Source organism: Entelurus aequoreus, linkage group LG03 (assembly GCF_033978785.1).
Source record: "Entelurus aequoreus isolate RoL-2023_Sb linkage group LG03, RoL_Eaeq_v1.1, whole genome shotgun sequence".
NCBI classification, from domain to species: Eukaryota; Metazoa; Chordata; class Actinopteri; order Syngnathiformes; family Syngnathidae; genus Entelurus; species Entelurus aequoreus.
This window is the reverse complement of record NC_084733.1, coordinates 19,568,658-19,589,124: the sequence shown is the minus strand read 5'-3', so window position 1 is coordinate 19,589,124 and position 20,467 is coordinate 19,568,658. Positions and strand designations below refer to the sequence as shown.

At 39.3% G+C, this 20,467-nt stretch overlaps 1 long non-coding RNA gene across 1 annotated transcript; it reads left to right on the top strand.

The window, feature by feature from the left end:
• Positions 1 to 2,011: 2,011 nt before the first annotated feature.
• LOC133645593 (uncharacterized) lies at positions 2,012 to 6,680 on the top strand. Its single transcript, XR_009825150.1, has 3 exons — positions 2,012 to 2,120; positions 2,415 to 2,620; positions 5,397 to 6,680. It is a non-coding gene; the product is annotated as an uncharacterized LOC133645593 (long non-coding RNA).
• Positions 6,681 to 20,467: the final 13,787 nt, after the last annotated feature.

Genomic DNA, 20,467 nt, shown 5'->3' with positions numbered 1-20,467 from the left:
TTGTGATAGAGTGATTGGAGCACATACTTGTTCACAAAAAAACATTCATGAAGTTTGGTTCTTTTATGAATTTATTATGGGTCTACTGAAAATGTGAGCAAATCTGCTGGGTCAAAAGTATACATACAGCAATGTTAATATTTGCTTACATGTCCCTTGGCAAGTTTCACTGCAATAAGGCGCTTTTGGTAGCCATCCACAAGCTTCTGGTTGAATTTTTGACCACTCCTCTTGACAAAATTTGTGCAGTTCAGCTAAATTTGTTGGTTTTCTGACATGGACTTGTTTCTTCAGCATTGTCCACACATTTAAGTCAGGACTTTGGGAAGGCCATTCTAAAACCTTAATTCTAGCCTGATTTAACCATTCCTTTACCACTTTTGACGTGTGTTTGGGGTCATTGTCCTGTTGGAACACCCAACTGCAACCAAAACCCAACATCCGGGCTGATGATTTTAGGTTGTCCTGAAGAATTTGGAGGTAATCCTCCTTTGTCATTGTCCCATTTGCTCTCTGTAAAGCATAATACTACCACCACCATGCTTGACGGTAGGTTGGTGTTCCTGGGATTAAAGGTCTCACCTTTTCTCCTCCAAAAATATTTCTGGGTATTGTGGCCAAACAGCTCAATTTTTGTTTCATCTGTCATCACATGGACAAAGATAAGACCTTCTGGAGGAAAGTTCTGTCATCATCCGCCCGGAGGTTGGGGTCTTGGGCGCCAAAAAAAATAGGAGTTGTAGAAATTATTGGAAACTCAAGACAGCCATGACATTATGTCCTTCACAAGTGTATGTAAGCTTTTGACCACGACTGTATAGTCGGGGCGGTATATCCCGGTTGGTAGAGCGGCCGTGCCAGCAACTTGAGGGTTGCAGGTTCAATCCCCGCTTCCGCCATCCTAGTCACTGCCGTTATGTCCTTGGGCAAGACACTTTACCCACCTGCTCCCAGTGCCACCCACACTGGTTTAAATGTAACTTAGATATTGGGTTTCACTATGTAAAAGCGCTTTGAGTCACTAGAGAAAAGCGCTATATAAATATAATTCACTTCACTTCACTTACATCATGTTTATGAAACCTTAATGGAGGTGTTTGGATGTTTTTTAAGGGCTTTGCAGGCAGAATAGACCACTGCCATAGGCTCTATTGTAAGCAGACTTTTGATCGCATTTATTTACTGGTTAGAATGCATTAAAAAAAAGAAAAACGTATTATTATTATTATTATTATTATTATTAAATATTATTAATGTGCTTTTTATCCCTTTAATATTTATGTATTTTTTTTCATTATTGAATATTTTTACGTATGTATTTATTTGTTGGTTTTTTTGGTTTATTTTTATGAATTTTCTATGTATTTATTTGATTTGATTTGATTTTTATTAAGGATCCCCATTAGCTGGTTGCCTCAACAACCCACTAGTCTTCCTGGGGTCCACAATTCAATACAATTACAAGTAAAAGCATATAATTATAACTACACAATACAAAAAAAAATACAAAAAATAAAAGCATCAATAAAAAAACAAGCAAACAATTTACAGTCACAGAATAATTAATCCAGTGGTCCTCAAACTTTTTTCACCAAGTACCACCTCAGAAAAAACGTGGCTATCCAAGTACCACCGTAATGACCAACATTAAAATACAGTAGCGTAGTTGGCCGAAGTATTCATTAAAAACAAAGCAGAAGTTTATTTATCAATTATATTGAATACTTTTGGCCACTGTAACGATACACACCGTTTGAACAGTAACACTGTGTTTTAACATAGGAAAATAAAACACTGTTGTGGAAAGGGAGTGTGATCAGCGCGCTTGTAGGAGTAAAGGTCACCGCCGCTGTCCATGGTGCTGAAAACAGAGCGCCACCAGACGGGGGCGTGGCATGTGCTGACGGCGAGACACAGCTGGCAGATGATTAGATTGCGCAGGTGGTACGTGTTAATCTAATCATCTGTTGTCTTTAACAGTGAGCGGCCGGGTGCTGGAGGAGAAGGAGGACTGGTGAGACTGAAAAGTCTGGACAAACATACGAGTGAAAACTGCAAAAAATATGAAACCTTTGTTTAACCCTGCACAACTGGCTTCCAGAGTGTATATCCGTGAGTCTGTGAGTACGCAAAGCTTACAACTGTACTTTAATCAAGTGATTATTTCCACTAGATGGAGCCGCGCATCTCTAGTGGTACACGTGCCACAGTTTTAGAATCCCTGTGTTAATCTGTTCTTTCAATAATTTGTATTCATGCAAGTTTTTTAATACTAAGTCAATGTGCATATCTACAGTATATGTGATGCTGACTGTATCAGACAGATACCAAGAAGAAAGAAAAAAAAGTGTTCTTTACTGCAATGTCACTTCCTCCTCACTGTCCTCTCCTCACTTGTTTGCTTGGGCCTGCAGACAGGTGGGCAGGCAGGTACAGGACGCAGGAGGTTGTAGGTCAGAAGCCAACAAGCTGTGCTGGAGACGCTCCGCGCTTCTCCCGTCCCGGTCTTCCTTTTTTGCAGGTGCCAGCGCCAGGTGGTGGCTCGGCTCGCACGTCCACTTTCGGTGTCAGCGTGCACGTCGTGAAGTTGACTTCAACAAGACGAGGCGGGTAGGTGTAGGTGAGTGTGGAGGAGAGCCAGCTACCCTTTTTTTTTTTTTTGTCTTTGCTGACTTTTTGGACTTTTTTTTTGCATAAATACCAGGAACAGCTGATCAATAGTATCAATCAATCAATGTTTATTCATATAGCCCTAAATCACAAGTGTCTCAAAGGGCTGCACAAGCCACAGCGACATCCTCGGTACAGAGCCCACATACGGGCAATAGTATCATTACCAAGGGTAGTAGTATTTATTCGATACGAACTAAAGATGTCCGATAATGTTTTTTTTTGCTGATATCCGATATTCCGATATTGTCCAGCTCTTAATTACTGATTCCGATATCAACCGATACCGATATATACAGTCGTGGAATTAACACATTATTATGCCTAATTTTGTTGTGATGCCCCGCTGGATGCATTAAACCAGGGGTCACCAACGCGGTGCCCGCGGGCACCAGGTAGCCCGTAAGGACCAGATGAGTAGCCCGCTGGCCTGTTCTAAAAATAGCTCAAATAGCAGCACTTACCAGTGAGCTGCCTCTATTTTTTAAATTGTATTTATTTACTAGCAAGCTGGTCTCGCTTTGCTCGACATTTTTAATTCTAAGAGAGACAAAACTCAAATAGAATTTGAAAATCCAAGAAAATATTTTAAAGACTTGGTCTTCACTTGTTTAAATAAATTCATTAATTTTTTTACTTTGCTTTTTATAACTTTCAGAAAGACAATTTTAGAGAAAAAATACAACCTTAAAAATTATTTTATGATTTTTAAACACATATACCTTTTTACCTTTTAAATTCCTTCCTCTTCTTTCCTGACAATTTAAATCAGTGTTCAAGTAAATTTATTTTTTTTATTGTAAAGAATGATATATACATTTTAATTTAATTCTTCATTTTAGCTTCTGTTTTTTCGACAAAGAATATTTGTGAAATATTTCTTCAAACTTATTATGATTAAAATTCAAAAAAAATATTCTGGCAAATATAGAAAATCTGTAGAATCAAATTTAAATCTTATTTCAAAGTCTTTTGAATTTCTTTTAAAATTTTTGTTCTGGAAAATCTAGAAGAAATAATGATTTGTCTTTGTTAGAAATATAGCTTGGTCCAATTTGTTATATATTCTAACAAAGTGTAGATTGGATTTTAACCTATTTAAAACATGTCATCAAAATTCTAAAATTAATCTTAATCAGGAAAAATTACTAATGATGTACCATAAATTATTTTTTAAATTTTTTCAAAAAGATTCAAATTAGCTAGTTTTTCTCTTCTTTTTTTCAGTTGAATTTTTAATTTTAAAGAGTCAAAATTGAAGATAAACTATGTTTCAAAATTTAATTGTCATTTTTTTCGTGTTTTCTCCTCTTTTAAACCGTTCAATTAAGTGTAAATATCATTAATTATTAATAATAACATAGAGTTAAAGGTAAATTGAGCAAATTGGCTATTTCTGGCAATTTATTTAAGTGTGTATCAAACTGGTAGCCCTTCGCATTAATCACTACTCAAGAAGTAGCTCTTGGTTTCAAAAAGGTTGGTGACCCCTGCATTAAACAACGTAACAAGGTTTTCCAAAATAAATCAACTCAAGTTATGGGAAAAAAATGCCAACATGGCACTGCCATATTTATTATTGAAGTCACAAAGTGCATTATTTTTTTTTAACATGCCTCAAAACAGCAGCTTGGAATTTGGGACATGCTCTCCCTGAGAGAGCATGAGGAGGTTGAGGTGGGCAGGGTTCGGGGGGCGGGGTTAAGGTGGGGGGCTAGGGGGTAGCGGGGGCTGTATATTGTAGCGTCCCAGAAGAGTTGGTGCTGCAAGGGGTCCTGGGTATTTGTTCTGTTGTGTTTATGTTGTGTTACGGTGTTAAGTAAATGCTAGTGCCATTATCTTGACATAATGATATGCGCTCGGCATTACATTTCTTGAAACCAGCAAACTTATACTAAAAACCAGTTTATTTTTCTTAATGGAAAGGCAACAAGGCAACCGCTTGTTACTCTCGAAGTCTCCTAGCCGCTCAGGAAAATCATATTGTCTAAAAATGCATTTTTCCATCGATAACATGACATCATCGCGCCAAGTGCGTGCTCTTTCAGTCAATTAGTGCGCATATATACAGCCCGGCCCCCGGCCAACATTTTTTTAATTGTAATTTTGAAGAATTTATCTGAACGTGCATGAACTATTTCTGTTCAAAATTGTTTGAAATGTCACATGTTAAATGTTTAAATATTAACTGTCAGTTTACTGTACTGTGCCAACTGTACTACTATATGAGTACTTATTTTCTATTGTTTCATTGAAAATAAAACAGCAAAGTCCATTTGGCTGTCATCCGTTTTAATTATGAGACACAATTGTGTCAAAATCATGATTTTTTTTTTTTTTTTCATGCTTGAAATAAGAAATTATTACTTTAAAAAAGTAGTTTTATACTTGTGAGTGTTGATGACACAGCTTTGCAACAGTTGATATTCTAGTTTCAAGCATGTTTTTACTCAATATAGGTCATCAAATCTCAGCAGCAAGCTGTAATATCTTACTGAGATCATTTAGGGCGAAAACCCTTAAAACAAGTAAAAGACTCTAACATAAAATCTGCTTAGTGAGATGAATTATCTTATCAGACAGACAATAAGCAAATATCACCCTTATTTGAGATATTTAATCTTACTTAGATTTCAGTTTTTGCAGTGTATGTGTGCATCCTGGCACGGCGTTCCAGTCCTTTTTATTCCAGTGGAAATCCCAACCCCTTTTTTTTTTTTTTGCAGTTATCCAGCAGCCAAACAAACAAACATACATGCAGCCTGCAAGATGGATGAACCCTGGCCGGTCTGACATAGGTCAATGACTTCCCTTCCCATGTCAACCTGAGAAGTAAACAGCCGGAGCACAGGCGACTATTTCATTCTCCGCGTCTGGACCCGTGCACTCTGCTGTGAAGCTGCAGATCTTTATCTCTGAGGAAAGAAAGAGCACAAGTACCACCCCCCCCCCCCCCCCCCCCCTCCTCCCGCTCCCGCGCTCTGTCTTCTTACCTTCATTACGCTTTTTTTTTGTTTGTTTATGCTTGGGCGCAACCGTGGCTGCTGGTGATGGTTTGAGGTCAGGCGTGACTAGGCCACACGGGTGACTCTAAATAAATACACAAGGACTAGCCAGGAAGGAGCGGCGAGGCTGCGCCCGGCTGCCGAATCAGCCCTGATTAATCAGCCGGCAGATCCGGGGTGACTTTCTGTGTACACTTCCAAGCAACCGAACCCGTGATGGAATCGGGCCGGCGTGGACATGGAAATCCAGGCAGTGGAGCAGATGGAGCGTTGCCACCACGCCGTGCACAAATGCGATTGCGAAAGGCGCCGTCTTTGGCAGCCGCTCCCGCCCGTGATCTCCAGCCGAAGTGACACGATAGTCCTATTTTCTTCGACCGCGGCGGATGAACACACGGGCCTGTTGTGACGTGTGCCGAGCCGGTGGAAAGTGCAGTACTTGACGTGGCTCGGTATTCGGGTCCGGACCAGACATTGCCAAAAAGAAAGTCATGCCTGATATGTTGTTGAAAATGAGTGCTCTTTTGGATTATTTTGTGTCCTATGTGCAATGAAATGTGTCAAATACAGTCATTCTATGACTGTAATGCGATATGTTCTATATGTTCTATATCAGGGGTCACCAACGCGGTGCCCGCGGGCACCAGGTAGCCCGTAAGGACCAGATGAGTAGCCCGCTGGCCTGATCTAAAAATAGCTCAAATAGCAGCACTTACCAGTGAGCTGCCTCTATTTTTTAAATTGTATTAATTTAGTAGCAAGCTGGTCTCGCTTTGCTCGACATTTTAAGCGCTGAAGAGAGACAAAACTCAAATAGAATTTGAAAATCCAAGAAAATATTTTAAAGACTTGGTCTTCACTTGTTTAAATAAATTCATACATTTTTTTACTTTGCTTTTTATAACTTTCAGAAAGACAATTTTAGAGAAAAAATACAACCTTAAAAATGATTTTAGGATTTTTAAACACATATACCTTTTTACCTTTTAAATTCCTTCCTCTTCTTTCCTGACAATTTAAATCAGTGTTCAAGTAAAAAAAAAATGTTTTTATTGTAAAGAATGATAAATACATTTTAATTAAATTCTTCATTTTAGCTTCTGTTTTTTCGACGAAGAATATTTGTGAAATATTTCTTCAAACTTATTATGATTAAAATTCAAAAAAAATATTCTGGCAAATATAGAAAATCTGTAGAATCAAATTTAAATCTTATTTCAAAGTCTTTTGAATTTCTTTTAAAATTTTTGTTCTGGAAAATCTAGAAGAAATAATGATTTGTCTTTGTTAGAAATATAGCTTGGTCCAATTTGTTATATATTCTAACAAAGTGTAGATTGGATTTTAACCTATTTAAAACATGTCATCAAAATTCTAAAATGAATCTTAATCAGGAAAAATTACTAATGATGTTCCATAAATTTTTTTTTTTTTCTTTTCAAAAAGATTCGAATTAGCTAGTTTTTCTCTTCTTTTTTTCGGTTGAATTTTGAATTTTAAAGAGTCGAAATTGAAGATAAACTATGTTTCAAAATTTAATTGTCATTTTTTTCGTGTTTTCTCCTCTTTTAAACCGTTCAATTAAGTGTAAATATCATTAATTATTAATAATTACATAGAGTTAAAGGTAAATTGAGCAAATTGGCTATTTCTGGCAATTTATTTAAGTGTGTATCAAACTGGTAGCCCTTCGCATTAATCAGTACCCAAGAAGTAGCTCTTGGTTTCAAAAAGGTTGGTGACCCCTGTTCTATATGTTCTTACTTCAAAAGAAAGCGATTAGAATTGTAAATTATGCGGATTATCATGACCATACCAATGCTCTGTTGATTAAATTAAAAATATTAAAACTGCACGATCTTGTTGACCTCAACACTGCCATTGTGACGCACAAAGCTCATAACCACATGCTGCCTGGGTGTCTACAGGAGAGGTTCAAACCTAGGGAGAGTCCCTATGACCTCAGAGGTTCAGCTGTCTTTCAGAAAGCAAACATAAGAACGAGCTTAAAAAGGTAGATGTGTTTCTGTCAGGGGGGGTTCAACTGTGGAACAGCTTGGATGATTCCTTAAAATGTTCCAGTTCCATTCACACATTTAAAAAACACTTTAAAGGCCTACTGAAATCCACTACTACCGACCACGCAGTCTGATAGTTTATATATCAATGATGAAATCTTAACATTGCAACACATGCCAATACGGCCGGGTTAACTTATAAAGTGCAATTTTAAATTTCCCGCTAAACTTCCGGTTGAAAACGCCTTTGGAGGATGACGTATGCGCGTGACGTAGCCAGGAGAACAGAGGTATGGCTTCCCCATTGAAGCCAATACAAAAAGCTCTGTTTTCATTTCATAATTCCACAGTATTCTGGACATCTGTGTTGGTGAATCTTTTGCAATTTGTTTAATGAACAATGGAGATTGCAAAGAAGAAAGTTGTAGGTGGGATCGGTGTATTAGCGGCTGGCTGTAGCAACACAACAAGGATTACTCACTTGGATAGCAGACGCGCCAGCCGATGCTAGCCGCCAACCGCATCTGTGTTGGGGTGAAGTCCTTCGTCGCGCCGTCTATCGCTGGAATGCAGGTGAGCACGGGTGTTGATGAGCAGATGAGGGCTGGCTGGCGTAGGTGGAGCGCTAATGTTTTTATCATAGCTCTGTGAGCTATTAGCTGTTAGCCTTAGCGTCGTTAGCAACAGCATTGTTAAGCTTTGCCAGGCTGAGAATTATTAACCGTGTAGTTACATGTCCATGGTTTAATAGTATTGTTGATCTTCTGTCTATTCTTCCAGTCAGGGATTTATTTATTTTGTTTCTATCTGCATTTGAGACAGATGCTATCACGTTAGCTAAGTAGCTAAAGAGCTTCGTCGATGTATTGTCGTGGAGATAAAAGTCACTGTGAATGTCCATTTCGCGTTCTCGACTCTCATTTTCAAGAGGATATAGTATCCGAGGTGGTTTAAAATACAAATCCGTGATCCACAATAGAAAAAGGAGAGAGTGTGGAATCCAATGAGCCAGCTTGTACCTAAGTTACGGTCAGAGCGAAAAAAGATATGTATTTCACTGCATTCTAGTCCGTCACTCTAACGTTCCTCATCCACGAATCTTTCATCCTCGCTCAAATTAATGGGGTAATCGTCGCTTTCTCGGTCCGAATAGCTCTAGCTGCGTTGAAAACAATAGGAAAATATGAGGAAGTGAACAACTGACAACGTCACGCTACTTCCGGTAGGGGCAAGGCTTTTTTTTTTATCAGAGACCAAAAGTTGCGAACTTTATCGTCGTTGTTCTATACTAAATCCTTTCAGCAAAAATATGGCAATATCGCAAAATGATCAAGTATGACACATAGAATGGATCTGCTATCCCCGTTTAAATAAAAAAAGTTCATTTCAGTAGGCCTATAAGAACAATGTCTTGAAAAAATATATCACTCTTGAATCAACACTGTAGTTAATACTATGATCAATGTTCATTAAAAACTAAATGTGGGATATAAATAATAATGGTAGTATAATTGTTTGTATACAGTATATAATTGGTGCAAGGTTTAACACGTGTACAAGGATATTTCACATGCCTTCACTGTGTATATAATTTAACTGTGTTTATGTTGTGTATAATGTGTATTTATAATATGTTGTACAAAGGACATTTCATCATTTTCGGAAGTTCATCTTGTACTTGACATTGTTTATAGGGTTAGGCGCAATAAGTGTTCAAATTCAGCCTAAACCAGTGGTTCTTAACCTGGGTTCGATCGAACCCTAGGGGTTTGGTGAGTCGGCCTCAGGGGTTCGGCGGAGCCTCCGCCACGGAGGTAAAGACACATCCGACTTATCGTGTAAATAAAAACTTCTCCCTATCAGCGTATTATGGATACCCCCAAACAATGTTCCCTCTAATTTTCCATCTGATTTGCAGGTTGTTTGATTGATTGATCGATTGAAACTTTTACTAGCCGATTGCAAAGGAAGATAATACATTATATGAAACAGTACAGTTTACACCAGGGGTCACCAACCTTTTTGAAACCAAGAGCTACTTCTTGGGTACTGATTAATGCGAAGGGCTACCAGTTTGATACACACTTAAATAAATTGCCAGAAATAGCCAATTTGCTCAATTTACCTTTAACTCTATGTTATTATTAGTAATTAATGATATTTACACTTAATTGAACGGTTTAAAAGAGGAGAAAACACGAAAAAAATGACAATTAAATTTTGAAACATAGTTTATCTTCAATTTCGACTCTTTAAAATTCAAAATTCAACCGAAAAAAAGAAGAGAAAAACTAGCTAATTCGAATCTTTTTGAAAAAATAAAAAAAATAATTTATGGAACATCATTAGTAATTTTTCCTGATTAAGATTCATTTTAGAATTTTGATGACATGTTTTAAATAGGTTAAAATCCAATCTACACTTTGTTAGAATATATAACAAATTGGACCAAGCTATATTTCTAACAAAGACAAATCATTATTTCTTCTAGATTTTCCAGAACAAAAATTTTAAAAGAAATTCAAAAGACTTTGAAATAAGATTTCAATTTGATTCTACAGATTTTCTATATTTGCCAGAATATTTTTTTTGAATTTTAATCATAATAAGTTTGAAGAAATATTTCACAAATATTCTTCGTCGAAAAAACAGAAGCTAAAATGAAGAATTAAATTAAAATGTATTTATCATTCTTTACAATAAAAATTTTTTTTTTACTTGAACACTGATTTAAATTGTCAGGAAAGAAGAGGAAGGAATTTAAAAGGTAAAAAGGTATATGTGTTTAAAAATCCTAAAATCATTTTTAAGGTTGTATTTTTTCTCTAAAATTGTCTTTCTGAAAGTTATAAAAAGCAAAGTAAAAAAATTTATGAATTTATTTAAACAAGTGAAGACCAAGTCTTTAAAATATTTTCTTGGATTTTCAAATTCTATTTGAGTTTTGTCTCTCTTAGAATTAAAATGTCGAGCAAAGCGAGACCAGCTTGCTAGTAAATTAATACAATTTAAAAAATAGAGGCAGCTCACTGGTAAGTGCTGCTATTTGAGCTATTTTTAGATCAGGCCAGCGGGCTACTCATCTGGTCCTTACGGGCTACCTGGTGCCCGCGGGCACCGCGTTGGTGACCCCTGGTTTACACAGTACAGTACATATTCCGTACAATTGACCACTAAATGGTAACACCCGAATAAGTTTTTCAACTTGTTTAAGTCGGGGTCCACGTTAATCAATTCATGGTAATGTGTGTAAGGTGTGTAATTTGTTGTGAGTTCATGCACTGTGTTGGTTTTGTTCTTTGAAAAAGGTGATGTTCATGCACGGTTCATTTTGTGCACCAGTAAAAAAAACATATAAAGAAGGGTTTGGTGAATGCGCATATGAAACTGGTGGGGTTCGGTACGTCCAACAAGGTTAAGAACCACTGGCCTAAACCCTTTCGGTCTGCAACATTTTCCTTTTCAATCTATGAATGTATTTTGTTGACCATTGACCGAAGAATAATAAACTAAACTAAACTTGGCTATGTTGTATATGCATGAATTTTACCTGTTGGATTATTTTAAGTCTAAAATAAAAGTAAAGGATATTAAATGAGCTCAAATATACCTACAAATGAGGCATAATGATGCAGTATGTACCATACTTGCCAACCCTCCCGTTTTTAGCGGGAGACTCCCGGTATTCAGCGCCTCTCCCGATAACCTCCCGGCAGAAATTTTCTCCCGACAAACTCCCGGTATTCAGCCAAAGCTGGAGGCCACGCCCCCTCCAGCTCAATGCGGACCTGAGTGGGGACAGCCTGTTCTCACGTCCGCTTTCCCACAATATAAACAGCTTGCCTGCCCAATGACGTCATAACATCTACGGCTTTTAGAGAGTAGAGTGCACAACTGCGCACACAACAAGGAGACGAAGCAGAAGAACGAGGAAGTTACAGACATGGCGACGCCGTCGACGAGCAAGATGAAGAAATACGCTTGCAAGTTCCAAAACGAATGGAAACAAGAATTTCAGTTCATCCAGGACAGTTCGAAGGGGAAGGGGTATGTATCTTGCCTGTATATTATGTAGAACAGACTTCTCCATTGAACACGGTGGCCGAAATGATATACTCATTCATGAACGGAGAAGTTAAACAGGACAATGCTGCCATCTACTGGATAGCCTCCAGAACACTGAAATTCAAGTATTTATTTTATTTATATGTATAATAATAAAAAAAAATATATATATATATATATATATATATATATATATATATATATATATATATATATATATATATATATATATATATATATATATATATATATATATATATATATATATATATATATATAGCTACAATTCACTGAAAGTATATATATGAAATACTTCAGTTGGTGAATTCTAGCTGTAAATATACTCTCCTCTTAACCACGCCGCCAACCACGCCCCCCCCCTCCCAATATCGGAGGTCTCAAGGTTGGCAAGTATGGTATGTACATACAGCTAGCCCAAATAGCATGTTAGCATTGATTAGCTTTCAGTCACGCACTGACCAAATATGCCGGATTAGCACTCCAACAAGTCAATAACATCAACAACGTGCATCTTTGTGCATTCACGCACAGTATAAAACGTTTGGTGGACAAAATGAGACAAAGAAGGAGTAGGAAGACTTTACATGTAAACAAACTGTTGCGTCACAGTCCACACTATGGTGAGTTCAAGAACCGCCGAAATGAGTAGGACAAAACGACGTTGACCAAATACTCTCATCAGTGAAGCGTACACACAAACATATTAAACAGTGGGCTTTCTAACAATCGGGAAGGTTTCTGTAATGTTTGTCCACCAACAAAAAACTAAAAAATAAATAAAAACATGTTCTCCCATCTTTTTCCATTTTCAATCCTTTTTTATAAATGCTCCAGGGAGCCACTAGGGCGGCACTAACTGCTGGTCTACATTGTGCACACATTCCAACTGATCCCCCATTTGGTGCCGCAATCATAACCGGACGCTTTCTTCCATCTTTGTCTTGCTGGGCTGCCATCATTAGTGATGGTGCTGCACTCTCACCTGTCAGCTCCACTCAAGCATCATGCATGACTAGAGCCTCAGCTGGACCATGCAGACCTTCCTCACAACCCTTGACCTCTTCTGTCTCTTCCTGACTATGCATCCCTGCCCCTTTATACCCCCCACTCCTATTTGCCTCGTTGGGCCCTGCTGTCCTAGCATCCTACTCCCCCCCCCCCCCCCCCCCCCACTCCACAGCATCCCTAGTCCAAGTCCAAAACCTCGCCCCGTTCTCTTCTTTCGCCCCCAGCTCGATCCGACCTATCCTCGGGCAAGGTGTGCCCCCCCCCCCCGTGGCCCGCCTGTCCACAACACAGGTTACCGGCTCTGATCGCTCCGATGGACTCCTGGCTCAACCTGCTGCCCGGAGGGGACGGAGAGGGAGAACGAGGGCGCATGTCGAGCAAACAGGAGTTGATGAGTGAAGGGAAGAAAGGAGTGGCGGTGAAAAGAGAAAAGTCGGAGGAGGAGGGATGGGGATGACGTTTCTGCCCTGAGGCGGGAGTGAGGCAATGAGTAGCCCCTGAAAACCGTCAGGCAGTAGGAGACCACCACAGGCACGACTAGAGGGGAGAACATGGGGGCTTTTCAAACTGTGGGCATCAAACACCGAGAGGCTGGAATTCATTTCTGTGGTCGCCATTTCCTTCCAAAATCAGCGCTAAACACACACCTGACTGGAATCGCTGCCAGCCACGCTGTTCCGCCCCCAGTCCTGTAGCTGGCAGTAGTGAGCACGGTGGCTTCAAGTGACTTCTTTTGAGATAAAGTGTCACAACCCGAGTGCACCCCAGTGCGCATTCATCTAGGCGCACCTCCAAGAGCGCGCCACTCCGGCTGCAGCAAGCGGCTGCATTCAATCGACGGGAGGTGCGGGGGAAATGGGGGCCCGGTACTTTTCAGAGGCCGTATAGTACCGAATAGGATTCATCAGTATCGCTGTACTGTACTAATACCGGTATACTGTACAACCCTACAACTTAGTAATGCATTGACATTTTAACAAATGTGTAACATAAAGGTTTAGTTAGTTAGTTAGTTAGTTAGTTAGTTAGTTAGTTAGTTAGTTAGTTAGTTAGTTACAGTTAGTTCATTAGTTAGTTGTTGGTATTTCAACAAACAGGTAGCATAAACACTTAGTTAGATCCCTAGTTGGGTAAATTGTGTTCATTTGTTAGTTGCACATTAGCATTTTAACTAACAGGTAACATAACAGTTAGTTTGTTTGTTAGTTAATTAGATAGTTAGTTAATTAGATAGATTGGCATGCTAACCAGCAGGTAGCAAAATTGTTAGTTAGTTCACTAGTTAGCATTTTTCAGTCAACTAGTTAGGTTTGCATTGGCATTTCAACTAACAGGTTACATGTGGTTGGTTAGTTGGTTGGTTGGTTGGCTTAAATTTAGTTTGAACATGCTGTCAGTTACACTATTATTTTTTTCAGTTAGTTAGTTAGTTAGTTAGTTAGTTAAAGTTAGTTCATTAGTTAGTTGTTGGTATTTAAACAAACAGGTAGCATAAACACTTAGTTAGATCCCTAGTTGGGTAAATTGTGTTCATTTGTTAGTTGCACATTAGCATTTTAACTAGCAGGTAACATAACAGTTAGTTAGTTTGTTAGTTAATTAAATAGTTAGTTAATTAGATAGATTGGCATGCTAACCAACAGGTAGCAGAATTGTTAGTTAGTTAGTTCACTAGTTAGCATTTTTCAGTCAACTAGTTAGGTTTGCATTGGCATTTTAACTAACAGGTAACATATGGTTGGTTAGTTGGTTGGTTGGCTTACATTTAGTTTGAACATGCTGTCAGCTACACTATGATTTTTTTCACATATTTCGCATATTTTCCAAAAGTAGTAGAAAGAAGCAAAGCTAATTAGTTTTTTGCTTAGTTACATTTAGTTCACTCGTTATTTATGTATAAATAGTTAAACAAACAGGTAATATAAAGGGTCAGTCAGTCAGTCAGTCAGTCAGTCAATTAGTTAGTTTTGCATTGTTAATTTAACAGCATAAACAGTTAGTTCACTAGTTATGTACATGTTGTTCAATAGTTGTGCATTACCATTCTAACTAACAGTTAACACACATGGTTAGTTAGTTTATTAGTTAGTTAAATTGGTTAGTTAGTCAATTAGTTAGTTGAATTATCCACTAGTTTGGTAGTTAATTTGTCAGTTACATTATACAGTAGTTAGTTAGCTAATTAGTTAGTTGGTTAGGTGGGTTTTTAGTTAGTTGTTTGGTTAGTTAGTTGACTGGTTAGCTAGTTAGTTGGTTAGGTAGGTGGTTATTTAGTTATATGTTTAGGTAGTTGGTTAGTTAGTTAGTTAGTTAGTTAGTTGGTTAGTTAGTTAGTTAGTTAGTTAGTTAATTAATTAATTAATTAGTTGGTTGTGCACTGGCCTTGGTGGTTACCTAAAAAGTTGAAGTAACCAGTAACATCTAATGTTTCTACTTTTAAATATCTAACAAGTAGGATGTAATGGTGTCCACATAATTTGTTGGTTTTGCTTTTGTAAAAACTATTAAATTATAACTAATAAATAAGTTAGTTAGTTAGTTAGTTAGTTAGTTAGTTAGTTAGTTAGTTAATTGTGCATTGACCTTGGTGGTTACCTTAAAAGTTTAAGTAACCAGTAACATGTAATGTTTCTACTTTTAAATATCTAACTAACAAATAAAATGTAATGGTGTCTACTTAATCTGTTGGTTTTTACGTGTATATAGACTATTAAATTATAACTACTTAGTTAGTTAGTTAGTTAGTTAGTTAGTTAGTTAGTTAGTTAGTTAGTTAGTTAGTTAGTTAGTTAGTTAGTTAGTTAGTTATGCTCATTTATAGTTGTGCACCGGCCTTGGTTTAGACTGTCACATGTTAACTAACTAACTAATACAACTAACTAACTAACTAACTAACTAACTAACTAACTAACTAACTAACTAACTAGTCACATTTTATGCTTATAAGTTCTCGTAGTTTGTTCAAGTAACCAATGGAAGCTCATTAAGTGTTGATGTTTAGCCTAGTTAATAAGTGTGTGTTGTCCAGTGTGAGTCCAACAAGTGTTTCTGGCCATCAGTCTACTTCCTGACAAGTTACCCATAATCCACTTTGGCAGAGCGTTGAAAAGATGGAGTCGGAGCTTCACGCGCCTTTAAGTCTGCAGTGGCGGCGTCGTCTATCGTTTAAATTTCCCAGCTGTCAGTGAGCGTTGCTTCACTTCCTGGTTGTCGGCGTTGAAATGAGCCCTCAATAATCACACTCACACAAATGAGAAGCGCCGTGGGGCCCCACGCCATGGCGCTCTAATGGGGGGGCGCCACACGGGCAGATGGAGGCCTCCATTAAACACAGTGCATTATCGTTCCAACGCCAGAGGAAGACATTAAGGGAAGTACGCCGGGAGGAGATTGTACTGTACTAATTCATATTGGATTTTTCTTCATGGCGTTTAAGACACTGACAGCAAACTGTATATTTATTTATAACTAAAAGACACAGTGGCAATAAATGACAATATTATAGATGAAAACATGTCAACAAAAACAAGATGCTAACTGAACATTGGATTTATGTATTTATTTATTTATTTATTTATGAGAATGTACCAATAAAATACAAACAAAATATTTGTCAAAATTAAATTATATAAATAAAATTCAAATTAAAAAAATGGAATTAAAAAACTACAAAATAAATTAAAAATTTAATCACATCGAGGAGATGGTCAGTTGTGTGTCACATACTTGTGTGTCATTTACTATATATATTTTTTTTAATCATTATTGAAAATCAAAATATTTTTCATAGAAATGTTCAAATGAATTGTCAAAAAAAATGAAGGCACAATGTTGCTAAATTACTGTGACCAGAGGCTATATTAAGTGAAGCTACACTTATTCATATGTTGTCTGTTTTTATTTTTTCAATTCATAAATGAATTAAACAAAACATGTGTCCCCAAAATGTTGACTTTTCTAATGTTTTGTTTCTGTGTTTTTAAATCTTTGAAAAAAGAGTGCTTGTGTGTTGTGTAAAAATTTTTATATGTATAATTTTTTTATATGATTTTTTTTTACATCACATTTGACATTGTACCCATTCTGTATGTGCATAGGTGGATTAATGACCGGGCCTACCGGGCCCAGGCCCAGGGGGCCAGAGGCCCCAAGGGGCCAGGCCAACTTGGCCCCGCGGCCGCGACCCAAGCAAAACTACTTTTGCAAAAATAATAATCTTAAGCCCCAAGGGGCCAGGCCAACTTGGCCCCGCGGCCATGATCCATAGAGGGTAAGAGGCCCCAAGGGGCCAGGTCAACATGGCCCCGCGGCCGCGACCCACAGAGGGCCAGAGGCCCCAAGGGGCCAGGCCAACATGGCCCCGCGGCCATGATCCATAGACGGTCAGAGGCCCCAAGGGGCCAGGCCAACTTGGCCCCGCGGCCACGATCCATAGAGGGTCAGAGGCCCCAGGGGGCCAGGTCAACTTGGCCCCGCGGCCACGATCCATAGACGGTCAGAGGCCCCAAGGGGCCAGGCCAACTTGGCCCCGCGGCCACGACCCACAGAAGGCCAGAGGCCCCAAAGGGCCAGGCCAACTTGGCCCCGCGGCCGCGAGCCACAGAAGGCCAGAGGCCCCAAGGGGCCAGGTCAACTTGGCCCCGCGGCCACGATCCATAGAGGGTAAGAGGCCCCAAGGGGCCAGGTCAACTTGGCCCCGCGGCCGCGACCCACAGAGGGCCTGAGGTCCTAAGGGGTCAGGCCAACTTGGCCCCGCGGCCATGATCCATAGAGGGCCAGAGGCCCCGAGGGGTCAGGCCAACTTGGCCCCGATCCATAGAGGGTCAGAGGCCCCAAGGGGCCAGGCCAACTTGGCCCCGCGGCCACGACCCACAGAGGCCCCAAGGGGCCAGGCAAAATTGGCCCCGCGGCCATGATCCACAGAGGGCCAGAGGCTCTCAATCATTATTATCAAAGCTAATTCTCAAATTGGATGGATCACACAACCTCACTCACATATTCTTTATCAATTATTAAAGGTTGTTTCTGAATTTTGATCACAGAACTTAATGCAAATATTCTTGATTGATTGACAAAGCTCATTCTCAAATTTTGATTACACAACCTTACTCTGACAAATTATCATTATCAAAAAGCTCTATCTCGAATTTGGATCACAGAATCTCACTCAAGTATTCTTAGCTGTGCCCCTCCCCCATCAAGTCTTTCATAAACCGGTCTGTTCTTTTAGAATCTCCTCATTTGGTATTTTGAACTCGTGAGAGACTGCTCAAAATTTGGTTTCCTTTCCCTCAGTTCAGACTCAGAGATAATTTGAAATCATTCAACAAGAAGTTTAACGCGCGCACACACACACACACACACACACTTGAGTTGAGCATTACTTGGAAATTCTTATATTTTCCATTTTGCTGTTATTATCAGCATCTTCCCATTTTGTCCTTTTCTTTCGAGAAAGTTTACAGTCTGACATTTGTCACTGCTGTCAGTTAATAACTTTTTGGTCTTTGACCCATTTTGTCATTTTCTCGATTCGATCGTCACTGACCACTCTCTCCTGTCTGGCAGACATCGTTGCTGCCATCATAGCTAGCAAGCTGCCTGCAGCGGGTCATCCCTATGTTCCCCGTCCCTATGTTACCCGGGTCCTATGTTCCCCTCTACCGGGGAACTAAGGACCCTTTTTAAAAAAAAGGGTTCTATGTTCCCCGCTGCGGGGAACGTACAACACTTTTTCCAGAAAAGGGTTCTATGTTCCCCGCTGCTTCCAATGCGCGACTAAGTAAGACGCACGCAGACACGCATGACAGAGACGCGTTTAAGTTGTCGAAGGAAGGAAGTTCGCGTTTGAGTTGCTCTATCTGCTGCCGCACGCCCTGTGACAGGTTAGGTTTAGGGATGGTTTTGGTCAGGGCACAATTTCGCCAAAAAAGTGCTCCACAACGCCCTGTGACAGGTTAGGTTTAGGGATAGTTTTGGTCAGGGCACAATTTCGCCAAAAAAAAGTGCTCCACAACGCCCTGTGACAGGTTAGGTTTAGGGATGGTTTTGGTCAGGGCACAATTTCGCAATTTCGCCAGATACAATGCAGGGAACATAGGACCCTTTTTTAGAAAAAGGGTCCTAAGTTCCCCGGTCGCATACAAAGACCCAGGAACAACCGGGGAACATAGGACCCGGGGAACATAGGACCCGGGGAACATAGGCACGCTCCCGCCTGCAGATAGCAACATTTTGGTGTCCTTTGGGAAAATATTTAGAAAGAAGACAAAAGTACACACAGTTGTACAACTATTATCTTTATGATCTTTTTTTTGTTAGTTTCTCTGTTACTGTGTGTGGCCAATTAAGCGACTTTTGGCCATACCTGGCTGGTGACATTTAGCGACTTTCTGGTTGATGTTAAGATTAATAATAGCAACAGTTCTCTTCATCTTAATGCAATTTATTGTGTCTGTCTCTCCACATTTTGCCATTAGGTACTTTGAGCTCTTGTTGGTCAGTCACTCTAAGGTACATTGTTGCTGCCATCATAGCTAGCAAGCTGCCTGCAGATAGCGACATTTTGGTGTCCTTTGAGAAATATTAAGAAAGAAGACAAAAGTACAAGACATTGTACGATTACTATCTTTTTAAAATTATTTGTTTCACTGTGTGATTGACCGACTTTGCCGCTAGATTTCGCGTCTTTTGGCCATACCTGGCTAGCGACTAAAAACATCATTTAGCGACTTTTTGGTTGTGAAGATAAGTGGTAAAAGCAGATCTTCCTGTTGGTCTTCCCACATTTTGCCATTTGGTACTTTGCACTCTTCTTGGTCACTCCAAGGCATTTGTCCCTGCCTTCAGCTAGTCACTTGGCTCTTTTGGAATATATTTCACTGTAATTGGCTCTCTCTCTCTTTCTCCTCAGTACAAATCAGTCTGTTCCCTTGCCATTTAGACATTTTCTTGATTCGATCATCACTGACCACTCTGCTCTCCTGCTGTCTATCAGACGAATCAGTTGATTCTCTGCTCTCAATTGTCTATGCTAGTAAGCTGTTATTCTCTGCTTTGGAGTGTTGATGCTGGGTTGATAGTTTTCTAAATCACCTCACACACTTGAAGGAAGCAGCACCGATCATAAACACACAAACAAACTCACACACACACACACACACACACACACACACACACACACACACACACACACACACACACACACACACACACACACACATAGTTGGTTTATCTGTTGTGATAGGCAAAGAGCCAATGTGCAAAGAAAGAAGGGAAATATGGATCATAAACGTTTAAGTGGAGGAGCTAGAAAAAAAATTCAGCAAGAAAAGAAAAAAAAGGAATCAGTTTTACTTGAGAGTGTTCCAAATATCTCCAGCTTCTTCAGTACAAAGACATCTGCTGAAAGCAATTCTATAAATGCTACTGCAAATTCAGCTAAGGTTAGCAATGCACCTGAGCTAGCATGTAGCTCCCAAGATCCTGAGACCACTACAAGTGTAGACACTGAACCAAATGCTTCTGATGCTTATGATTCAACCAATTCAGCAGTAGCCAGTTGCTCGGATGAATGTGAGGTCACTGCACCTCTGGACAGCATAGAAAATGAGCTGAATCTTTCTTCAACACCATCTACAGTGACAACTCTACCTAGTGATCCCGCTAAATGGGCTGAGA